Source organism: Triticum urartu, chromosome 6, assembly GCF_003073215.2.
Source record: "Triticum urartu cultivar G1812 chromosome 6, Tu2.1, whole genome shotgun sequence".
In the NCBI taxonomy this organism is placed as follows: domain Eukaryota; kingdom Viridiplantae; phylum Streptophyta; class Magnoliopsida; order Poales; family Poaceae; genus Triticum; species Triticum urartu.
This window is the reverse complement of record NC_053027.1, coordinates 412,397,201-412,410,221: the sequence shown is the minus strand read 5'-3', so window position 1 is coordinate 412,410,221 and position 13,021 is coordinate 412,397,201.

Genomic DNA, 13,021 nt, shown 5'->3' with positions numbered 1-13,021 from the left:
GTGCAAAGTTATGACGATATCCAAGGCAATGATTATGTAATATAGGCATCACGTACGTGTCAAGTAGACTGACTCCTGCATGCATCTATTACTATTACTCCACACATGGACCCACCCCTACCTGCATCTAGAGTATTAAGTTCATGAAAAATAGAGTAACGCTTTAAGTAAGATGACATGATGTAGAGGAATAAACTCAAGCAATATGATGTAAACCCCATATTTTTATCCTCGATGGCAACAATACAATACGTGCCTCGCTACCCCTACTTTGTCACTGGGTGAGGACACCGCAAGATTGAACCCAAAGTTAAGCACTTCTCCCACTGCAAGAAAAACCAATCTAGTTGGCCAAACTAAACCGATGGTTTGAAGAGAATCACAAAGATATCAAATCATGCATATAAGAATTCAGAGAAGATTCAAATAATATTCATAGATAATCTGATCGTAAATCCACAATTCATTCGATCTCGACAAACATACCGCAAAAGAACATTACATCGGATAGATCTCCAAGAACATCGAGGAGAGCATGGTATTGAGAATCAAAGAGAAAGAATAAGCCATCTAGCTACTAGCTATGGACTCGTAGGTCTGGGGTAAACTACTCACGCTTCATCGGAAGGGCAATAGAGTTGATGTAGATGCCCTCCATGATCGAATCCCCCTCCGGCAGGATGCCAGAAAAGGCCCCAAGATGGGATCTCACTCGAACAGAAGGTTGCGGCGGTGGAAAATTGTTTTCGCGGGTGCTTCTGGAGGTTCGGGAATATATGTGAATATATAGGAGGAAGAAGTAGGTCAGGGGAATCACGGGGGCCCACAAGGTAGGGGGCGCGCCCTCCACCCTTGTCGCCCCCTTGTGGCTCTTCTGACTTGCACCCCAAGTCTCCTGGGTGTCTTTTTGTCCAAGAAAAATCATCGCGAAAGTTTTATTCCGTTTGGACTCAGTTTGATATTCCTTTTCGGCGAAGCTAAAAACAAGGAAAAAATAGAAACTGGCACTGGGCTCTAGGTTAATAGGTTAGTCTCCAAAATAATATAAAATAGCATATTAATGCTTATTAAACAGACAAAACAGATAATATAATAGCATGGAACAATCAAACGTTATGGATACATTGGAGACGCATCAAGCATCCCCAAGCTTAATTCCTGCTCGTCATCGAGTAGGTAAATGATAAAAACAGAATTTATGATGTGGAATGCTACCTAACATAGTTATCCATGTAATTTTCTTTATTGTGGCATGAATGTTTAGATCCATAAGATTCAAAACAAAAGTTTAATATTGACATAAAAATAACAATACTTCAAGCATACTAACAAGGCAATTATGTCTTCTCAAAATAACATGGCCGAGAAAGTTATCCCTGCAAAATCATATAGTCTGGCTATGCTCCATCTTCATCACACAAAATATTCAAACCATGCACAACCTCAATGACAAGACAAACAATTGTTTCATACTTTTGGTGTTCCCAATCCTTTTCAACTTTCACGCAATACATGAGCGTGAGCCATGGACATAACACTATAGGTGGAATAGAATATGGTGGTTGTGGAGAAGACAAAAAAAGAAGGAGATAGTCTCACATCAACTAGGCGTATCAACGGGCTATGGAGATGCCCATCAATAGATATCAATGTAAGTGAGTAGGGATTACCATGCAACGGATACACTAGAGTATAAGTGTATGAAAGATCAAAAAGAAACTAAGTGGGTGTGCATCCAACTTGCTTGCTCATGAAGACCTAGGGCAATTAGAGGTAGCCCATCATTGGAATATACAAGCGAAGTTCTATAATGAAAAATTCCCACTAGTATATGAAAGTGACAACATAGGAGACTCTCTATCATGAAGATCATGGTGCTACTTTGAAGCATAGGTGTGGAAAAGGGATAGTAACATTGCCCCTTCTCTCTTTTCCCTTATTTTTTATGGTGGTCTTCTTTCGGCTCTTTTATTTTTTGTAAAGTCTGGAGACTCATCCCAACTTGTGAGGGAATCATAGCTTCCACCATCCTTTTCTCACATGGGACAATGCTCTAATAATGATGATCATCACACTTTTATTTACTTACAACTCAAGAATTACAACACAATTCTAGAACAAAATATGACTCTATATGAATGCTTCCGGCGGTGTACCGGGATTTGCAATGACTCAAGAGCGACATGTATACAAAATGATCAATAGTGGCTTTGCCACAAATATGATGTCAACTACATGATAATCCAAAGCAATATGAAAATGATTAAGTGTGTCATAATAAACGAAACGGTGGAAGTTACATGGCAATATATCTTGGAATGGCTATGGAAATGCCATAATAGGTAGGTATGGTGGCTGTTTTGAGGAAGGTATATGGTGGGTTTAATGCACCGGCGAAAGTTGCGCGGTACTAGAGAGGCTAGCAATGGTGGAAGGGTGAGAGTGCGTATAATCCATGGACTCAACATTAGTCATAAAGAACTCACATACTTATTGCAAAAATGTATTAATTATCAAAACAAAGTACTACGCGCATGCTCCTAGGGGGATAGATTGGTAGGAAAAGACCATCGCTCGTCCCCGACCGCCACTCATAAGGAAGACAATCGATAAATAAACCATGCTCCGACTTCATCACATAATGGTTCACCATACGTGCATGCTACGGGAATCACAAATTTTGACACAAGTATTTCTACAATCCACAATTACTCACTAGCATCACTCTAATATCACCATCTTCATATCTCAAAACAATCATAAGGAATAAAATTCTCATAGTATTCAATGCACTTTATATGAAAGTTTTTATTATATCCCTCTTGGATGCCTATCATATTAGGACTAAATTTACAACCAAAGCAAATTACCATGCTATTTAAAAAGACTCTCAAAATAATATAAGTGAAGCATGAGAGTTCTACAATCTCTATAAAATAAAACCACCGCCGTGCTCTAAAAAGATATAAGTGAAGCACGAGAAAAATTGCCTAGCTCAGAAGATATAAGTGAAGCACGTAGAGTATTCTAATAAATCACGATTCATGCATGTCCCTCTCAAAAGGTGTGTGCAGCAAGGATGATTGTGGCAAACTAAAAAGCAAAGACTCATATCATACAAGACACTCCAAGCAAAACACATATCATGTGGTGAATAAAATATAGCCTCAAGTAAATTTATCGATAGACGAAGACTCCGGGGCATCCCCAAGCTTAGGCTCTTGGTTGTCCTTGAATATTACCTTGGGGTGCCTTGGAAATCTCAAGCTTAGCCCCTTGCCACTCCTTATTCCATAGTCCATCAAATCCTTACCCAAAACTTGAAAACTTCACAACACAAAACTCAATAATAAACTCATGAGATCCGTTAGTATAAGAAAGTAAATCACCACTTATGTACTGTTGTGAACTCATTCTTTATTTATGTTGGTTTAATATCTACTGTATTCCAACTTTTCCATGGTTCATACCCCCCGATACTACCCATAGATTCATCAAAATAAGCAAACCACACAAAGAAAATAGAATCTGTCAAAAATAGAATAGTCTGTAGCAATCTGTAACTCTCGAATACTTTTGTAACTCCGACAATTCTGAAAAATTTGGACAACAGAGGCAATATTTATCTTAATCTTCTGCAAAGAATCAGTATTTTATCATGCTTCGGCTAAAAATGAGAAATGTTTTCCTGAGCGCAAAAGTTTCTGTTTTTCAGCAAGGTCAAATCAACTATCACTGTAAGCTATCCCAAAGGTCTTACTTGGCACAAACACTAATTAAAAAACAAAAACACATCTAAAAAGAGGCTAGGTGAATTATTTATTTCAAAACAGGACCAAAAAGGTAAGAACAAAAATAAACTTGGGTTGCCTCCCAACAAGCGTTATTGTTTAACGCCCTTAGCTAGGCATAAAACATATATCTAAGTATTGTGTTCTTTGGTATGTAATTCCTTTCTCATCAAGTCGTCCAAAACTCGTCTTAGAAAACCTATCCTTTCCTTTATTTCCTTTCTAGTAGATGAACTTAAATCATGAAAGGACTTTGATTAGTGATTCTGACATTCATAAACCCGTAATCAGGATCATCACCATAAATATCATCATATAAAACACGTATTTCGTTTCTAACGTGTTACTTAATCATCTTATTTAATCAGTACCTATTAAATCCTACATAAATTCCCCTCGTAATCCAATCAAATTCCTTGTAGGTCTCAATGTACAAAGCTTGAGAGATTTCTGCATAAGGTACTCTCCTCCTAAGATTTTCACTATAAGATTGACAATCCTTAGATTCCAAACTACGCATAGTTTGTTTATCATGGAGGATGTCTTCAATCGGAGGGTGTCCAACATCTTTATTATAAAAATAAAAATATCCCTAGCCTCTTGTATTATAAAATCAAATTCTCGCATAAGGATGATGGTGGCAATCTTTTTAGCTACATGATGATTAATATTGGGAAGTTCGTAAAACACTTTTTGCAAAGCGGGATGGATGTGCACAAATTTTCTTTCTAGTTTCTCAATGAGCATAGCAATGGCATCCACATAGCAATTTGTATCGAGAAGAATATATTTTTTACTAATAGACATAGATCCCATACAATCAAAGAATTCTTGAATAACACTTTTCCCAATAATATTATCATCTCCCACATGAAAAGTTTTTTTTTGACTGTGCACATGAAAAGTTTTTGCTTTGTAATTAGGAGAAGTTTCAGTTTCATGATCTAAAGAACAAGATCCAAGTTTTTCCTCAAGATTTTCAACGATAACCTCCCCAGACTCAGACATGGTGGCAACAAACCAATCTAGCGAGCGAGCGAACAAATGAAAAGCAAGCGAAAAGATGAACGGAAGTAAGGGCGAAGAAAAGGGAAAATCTTTTTGAAAATCATTTTAGAAGTGGGGGAGAGGAAAATGATACGTCTCCAACGTATCTATAATTTTTGACTGTTCCATGCTATTATATTATCTGTTTTGGATGTTTATGGGCTTTATTATACACTTTCATATTATTTTTGGGGCTAACCTATTAACCGAAAGCCCAGGGCAAATTGCTATTTTTTTGCCTATTTCAGTGTTTCGCAGAAAAGGAATATCAAACGGAATCCAAATGGAATGAAACCTTCGTGAGGGTCGTTTTTGGAACAAACGCAATCCAGGAGACTTGGAGTGGACGTCAAGGAAGCTGCAAGGCGGCCACGAGGTAGGGTGGCGCGCCTAGGGGGCAGGCGCGCCCCCACCCTCGTGGGGCCCTCGCAGCTCCATTGACCTACTTCTTTCACCTATATATACTCTTTTACCCTGAAAACATCCAGGGGAGCCACGAAACCACTTTTCCACCGCTGCAACCTTCCGTACCCGTGAGATCCCATTTGGGGACCTTTTCCGGCGATCTGCCGGAGGGGGAATCGATCACGGAGGGCTTCTACATCAACACCATAGCCTCTCCGATGATGTGTGAGTAGTTTACCACAGACCTTTGGGTCCATAGTTATTATCTAGATGGCTTCTTCTCTCACTTTGGGTCTCAATACAAAGTTCTTGATGTTCATGGAGATCTATTCGATGTAATTCTTTTTGCGATGTGTTTGTCGAGATCCAATGAATTGTGGGTTTATGATTAAGATTATCTATGAACAATATTTGATTCTTCTCTGAATTCTTATATGCATGATTTGATATCTTTGCAAGTCTCTTCGAATTATCAGTTTGGTTTGGCCTACTAGATTGATCTTTCTTGCAATGGGAGAAGTGCTTAGCTTTGGGTTCAATCTTGCGGTGCTCGATCCCAGTGACAGAAAGGGAACCGACACGTATTGTATTGTTGCCATCGAGGATAAAAAGATGGGGTTTATATCATATTGCTTGAGTTTATCCCTATACATCATGTCATCTTGCCTAATGCGTTACTCTGTTCTTATGAACTTAATACTCTAGATGCATGCTGGATAGCGGTCGATGTGTGGAGTAATAGTAGTAGATGTAGAATCGTTTCGGTCTACTTGACACGGACGTGATGCCTATGTTCATGATCTTTTCTAGATATCATCACAACTCTACGCTTTTCTATCAATTGCCCGACAGTAATTTGTTCATCCACCCTAATATATGCTATCTTGAGAGAAGCCACTAGTGAAACTTATGGCTCCCGGGTCTACTTTACATCATATAAGTTTCCGATCTACAATTCTAGTTTACTATTTATTTTGCAATCTTTACTTTTCAATCTATACAACAAAAATACCAAAAATATTTATCTTCTTATCTCTATCAGATCTCACTTTCGTAAGTGACCGTGAAGGGATTGACAACCCCTTTATCGCGTTGGCTGCGAGGTTCTTGTTTGTTTGTGTAGGTACTAGGTGACTTGCGAGTAGTCTCCTACTGGATTGATACCTTGATTCTCAAAAACTGAGGGATATACTTCCGCTACTTTGCTTCATCATCCTTTCCTCTTCAAGGGAAAACCAACGCATGCTCAAGAGGTAGCGGAAAACAAGAGACAAATGGCGAATAATGTAATGCAAGAAGAGTTTATGACGGGTACTTGGTAGGCTTGACTTGGAGTAGATCTCCCCGTCAACGGCGCCAGAAATTCTTCCTGCTAGTTCTTGAACTTGCGTTGGTTTTCCCCTTGAAGAGGAAAGGATGATGCGACAAAGTAGAGATAAGTATTTCACATAGTTAAGAACCAATGTATCAATCCATTAGGAGATGAACGCGCAAATCACCAATACCTGCACAAACAAACAAACACTTGCACCAACGCGATAAATGGGTCGTCAATCCCTTCACGGTCACTTGCAAAGGTGAGATCTGATAGAGATAGATAATTAAAACTAAACAAAAGATAAAATATTTTTGGATTTTTTGGGTTATAGATCTGAAAATAAAAGATTGCAAAATAGTAGATCGGAAACTAATACGAAGGAAAATAGACCCGGGGGCATAATTTTCACTACAGGCTTCTCTCTTGAAGGCAAATAATACGGTGGGTGAACAAATTACTGCCGAGCAATTGATAGAAAAGCGCAAAGTTATGACGATATCCAAGGCAATGATTATGTAATATAGGTATCACGTCCGTGTCAAGTAGACCGACTCCTGCCTGCATCTACTACTCCCTCCGTTTCTTTTTAGTCTGCATATAAAGTTTGGTCAAAGTCAAGCTTTGTAAAGTTTGACTAACTTTATATTAAAAAATATTAATATTCATAATATGAAATCAATATTATCAGATGCAACATGAAATGTATTTTCATACTACATAGTTTTAGTATTGTAGATGTTCATATTTTTTGATATAAATATGGTCAAATTTTATGTAGTTTGAGTTTGACCAAATTCTATACGTAGAGTAAAAAGAAACGGAGGAAGTACTATTACTCCACACATCGACCTACTCCTGCCTGCATCTAGAGTATTAAGTTCATGAAAAATAGAGTAACAGTTTAAGTAAGATGACATGATGTAGAGGAATAAACTCAAGCAATATGATGTAAACCCCATCTTTTTATCCTCGATGGCGACAATACAATACGTGCCTCGCTACCCCTACTTTGTCACTTGGTGAGGACACCGCAAGATTGAACCCAAAGTTAGGCACTTCTCCCATTGAAAGAAAAACCAATCTAGTTGGCCAAACTAAACCGATAGGTCGAAGAGAATTACAAAGATATCAAATCATGCATACAAGAATTCAGAGAAGATTCAAATAATACTCATAGATAATTTTATCATAGATCCACAATTCATCGAATCTATCATAGATCCACAATTCATCGAATCTCGACAAGCACACCTCAAAGAAGATTACATCGGAAAGATCTCCAAGAACATCGAGGAGAACATGGTATTGAGAATCAAAGAGAGAGAAGAAGCCATCTAGCTACTAGCTATGGACCTGTAGGTCTGAGGTAAACTACTCACGCTTCATCGGAAGGGCAATAGAGTTGATGTAGATGACCTCCGTGATCGAATCCCCCTCCGGCAGGATGCCAGAAAAGGCCCCAAGATGGGATCTCACGAGAACAGAAGGTTGTAGCGGTGGAAAAGTGTTTTCGTGGGTGCTTCTAGTGGTTTGGGAATATATGTGAATATATAGGAGGAAGAAGTAGGTCAGGGGAGTCATGGGGGCCCACAAGGTAGGGGGCGCCCCCCTAGGCCACGCTCTCCACCCTTGTCGCCGCCTCGTGGCTCTTCTGACTTGGACTCCAAGTCTCCTAGGTGTCTTTTGTCCAAGAAAAAATATCGCAAAAGTTTTATTCCGCTTGGACTCCATTTGATATTCCTTTTCCGCGAAGCTAAGAAACAAGGAAAAACAAAAACTGACACTAGGCTCTAGGTTAATAGGTTAGTCCCAAAAATAATATAAAATAGCATATTAATGCTTATTAAACATCCAAAACAGATAATATAATAGCATGGAACAATAAAAAATTATAGATACGTTGGAGACGTATCAATAACCCACAAGTATAGGGGATCGCGATGATTTTGAGGGTAGTATGTCACCCAAATTTATTGATTCGACACAAGGGGAGCCAAAGAATATTTAAAAGTACTGGCAGTTGAGTTGTCAATTCAGCCACACCTTGAGAACTAAATATCTGCATCAAAGTGATCAGTGGCACCGAAGTAGGATAGTTTGATAGTAGTGGCTATAGTAGCAATAGTAACTGTAGCGGTTTTGTAGTGATTGTAACATCGGCAGCAACGATAGTAACTTAGCAAAGATAAATATGCGAAAAGTGTAGGAATTGGATTAGTAATGGATATTTGTGTTGGATTATATTCATCATAATAGGCACAACCTAGAGCAATACATGATAGCTCCAATTCATCAATGTAATGTAGGCATGTATTCCTTATATAGTCATACGTGTTTATAACAAGAACTTGCATGACATCTTTTGTCCTACCTTCCTGTGGCAGTAGGGTCCATATGGAAAGTAAGGGATATTAATATCTCCTTTTAATAGAGAACCGGAACAAAGCATTAACACATAGAGAGTACATGAACTCCTCAAACTATGATAATCATCGAAAGAATCTCAATTATTGTCACCTTGGGGTATGCGGATCATAACACGTAATAGGTGCATACAACTTGCAAGATAGAATCAAGAACTCAAATATATTCATGAAAACATAAAGGATTCAGATCTAAAATCATGACACTCAAGCCCTAGGAAAAGCATTAAGCATAGCAAAGGCGTAACAACATTAATCTCAGAACATTTTGGATACCAGGGATCAAGCCCTGACAAATTGACTTCATTACATAACAAATCTCATACAATTCCATCTACTAAGGAATTACTCACTCCTGGTGGTGAGCATCATGAAATTGTTGATAGAGAAGGGTTGATGATGACGATGGCCACAAATTCCACCCTTCGGAGCCTGAACAGACTCCAGATCAGCCCTCCCGATGAAGAACAGAAGGTGGTGGCGGCTCCGTGTCGTAAAACGCGATGATTCCTTCTCTCTAGTTCCCCCCACAAGATTGCTAGGCATGCCCTGGGGCAGTGGGCGCGCCCCCTGGGCTTATGGCGCCTGGGTGGCCCCCCTCTGATAATTTTTCCTCAATATTTTTTATATATTCTAAATACATTCTTCGTAAATTTTCAGCTCAATCCGAGAACTTTTATTTCTGAACAAAAATAACACCATGACAATTTTGCTGAAAACAGTGTCAGTCCGGGTTAGTTCCATTCAAATCATGCAAATTCAAGTCCAAAACAAGAGCAAACGTGTTTGGAAAAGTGGATACATTCGGAACGTATCAACTCCCCCAAGCTTAACTCATTGCTTGTCCTCAAGCAATTTAGTTGACAAACTAAAAGTGATAAAGTAAAACTTTTACAAACTCATTTGTTCTTGTTGTTGTATATATGCTTAACTAACATTCAAGTTTACAGCAAAGATTATGAACTAACCATGTGCATGATAACACTTAGGTATCAAATTTACTCATACCAATGTCATAACCAACTAGCGAGCAATAATAAGATATCTCAGATGCCAACAATATGTCAAAACAATCATTTATAATATGATAACATGGTATCTCGCTAGCCCTTCCAGAGATCGCAAAACATAAATGCAGAGCACCTCTAAAGTTCAAGCAGTGACTAAACATTGTAATTCGTGGTAAAAGAGATCCAGTCATGTCACACTCAACATTAAATATACTAAGAATGAAAATAGTGCTCTTCAATTGGTGCTGGAATGAGAAGTTGATGACTCAATAATAGAAGTAAAATAACATAAAAGTAATATATATGCCCTTCGCAGAGGGAAGCATGGATTTGTAGAGGTGCCAGAGCTCAAAGTCTAAAATAGAGATAAATATAATTTTGGGAGGTATGCCTTTCCCGTCAACGTCACGACTGAGAGTTTTCAATATCTTCCATGCTAAACACATTATCGATAGTTCCCAAGCGGAAAGGTAAAGTTTTCTCCCCCTCAACCAATGAACACAATCCATGGCTAGCCGAATTCACGAGTGCGCTCTGTGCGCTCTGTACCAACAACTTTCTGGGGGAGTTTGTTTCATTATATGTATTTTCTATTTTGATTATAGGACTGGGCATACTAATTACCAGCCTCTCTGGTGCAATGACAAGCGAATAAACACCCATTCTGACAATAACCCACTTAGCATGGAAGGAAGATACTGACTGCCCCCTGTCGCTCCTTGAGCGGTACGAGCACATAAAACAGATGCTTATTTGAATATTTAGAGGTGGCACATGCAAATTTACTTGGAACGATAGGGTAATACCACATATAGGTAGATATAGTGGACTCGTCTCGAACAACTTTGGGTTTAAGGAGTTGGATGCACAAGTAGTATTCCCTCTTAGTACAGTCAAAGGCTAGCAAATAGATTGAGAAGCGACCAACCGGAGAGCGAAAACGTTCATAAGCATGCATCAAGAATAATTAACGTTGAATACGAGCATGTGTAGGATATCAAACACCATGAACATAAATATCATGGAGGCTATGTTGGTTTTGAATCAACTACATATATGAACATGTGCCAAGTCAAGCCACTCGAATCATTCAGAGGGAGATACCACACTATCATACTACATCATAACCATTTTAATGCATGTTGACACTCAAGATAAACCATTATCCACTCCTAGTTGTTTAAGCATGGCATTTGCAACTATAATCTCTAATTGTCAACACAAACATGTTTACTCATAATATGTTGAATCAGGAACGATGAGCTAAACATATTTACAAAAACAAAAACAAGAGGAGTTCATACCAACTTTCCTTTACCGCAATCACTTCATCAAAATCATCGTCATTATTGCCTTTCACTTGCACGACCAAATGATATGAAAATAATAATAGTGCAATATGTCATGGACTAAGCTGGAATCTGCAAACATTTTATTCAAAGGAGAAGACAAGGTAATATGAGCTATTTGTTATATCAACAATAATGCATATGAGAGCCACTCAACATGTTCATCGTGGTCTTCTCCTTAAGAGAACTCAAAGAAAAGAATTTCAGAGAAACACACTAAAATGTTTTTAGAGTTTTTAGTTTTTCTAAAGAAAGGAAATTAACGAAGGAAAAACAAAAATGAGAAAAACTATTTACATGGGAAAGCTCCCAACAAACAAAAGAAGAGTGAGAAATCTTTTGGGTTTTTCTTTTTAATACCACAAACTAATTAAACATGAAAGAAAACTGAAAATAAGTGAGAAATATTTTTGTTTTTTCGAAGTTTTTCAAACTCACAAGAAGAAAATGGAAATAAAACTAACATGGATATGCAATGAAAAAGGATGAACACTGACAATTGGAATGAATGTGTGGTACATGAATGTAATGTCGGTGAGAAATATGTACTCCCTCAAGCTTAGTATTTTGGCCTAAGATGGTCTACAACCACGGGTCAAAATATCCTCCTCCGGGATAATACCGGGGCTCCTAAGGTTCCATTGATAGACAGGGTCCTACGGATCCCACTGCTAAACAAGCTCTGCGGCCGGCTTGGGCTCAGGTGTTGGGGGATATGCCAGGCCCCAATAGGCATAAATGTCCTCTGGCATAATATTGTACCTTCCTGAAGAGAGATCAAAAAAAAGAAGGTGTGGGAAGGGTAATAATCTCATGGGTGCCCTGACTAAATACTAAGTTATAATGAAATCACGCGGGCTCTTCATTATCAAGAACGTTATGCCCAACCATGCTATCATAATCAAGGTGTCTAACGGGTAAAAGTTTCTCATCCACCTCCTCATGTCTAATCAGAATCTCAAAGTGTTTAGCGAGGCGAGATGCATTAATACCACCGTAGATAACGCCCTTCGGATGATTTGTGTGCAACCGTCGGGCAATCATAGCACCCAAACTAAAAGTTCTATCATGATAAAGAGCATGGTGCAAAATAGCAAGGTCAGGTGAGCTGAGCGTTCCACTCTTCCATCGTCCAGTCAAACATCTCCCCACAAATAATGAGTAATAACACAAAACATGAAAAATGTAAACTAGCGACTCTAGCCTTGGAAACTCCTCTCGACTCCCCCACAATTACTTCGAATATGAAATCCGCAACGTCACTAGGATGTGCCTCTAGGGGTGCTGCCCTCATAAGGAATCATGCAAAATTCACAAAAATGATCAAGCATCATCTCTCTAGGGATATCATATAGGTTGAATGAACCGTAGGTGTGTCTCTCCTAGGATAGAAATAAAAGTTTTGCACAAAAGTATTTATGAGGAGGAGGTACTGGTCAACTTATCTTCGGGGAAGGGGATGATGCCGGCATTGTTTGCCAAATGATAGAAATCGTTAAAAATTCCAGCATCCCTCAAAAACTTGTTACATGACCATTCACACGGCCGCACCTCGGCCGCTCGAGGAAGGTTGTACTTGGGATTTAGAGCTTCCTTAGGACTCCGGCTCGAAGAACCTCTCAACCTCCACTTGAGCATTTTCTTTTTCTGAAATTTTCTGAAATTTTTAGTGACTCAA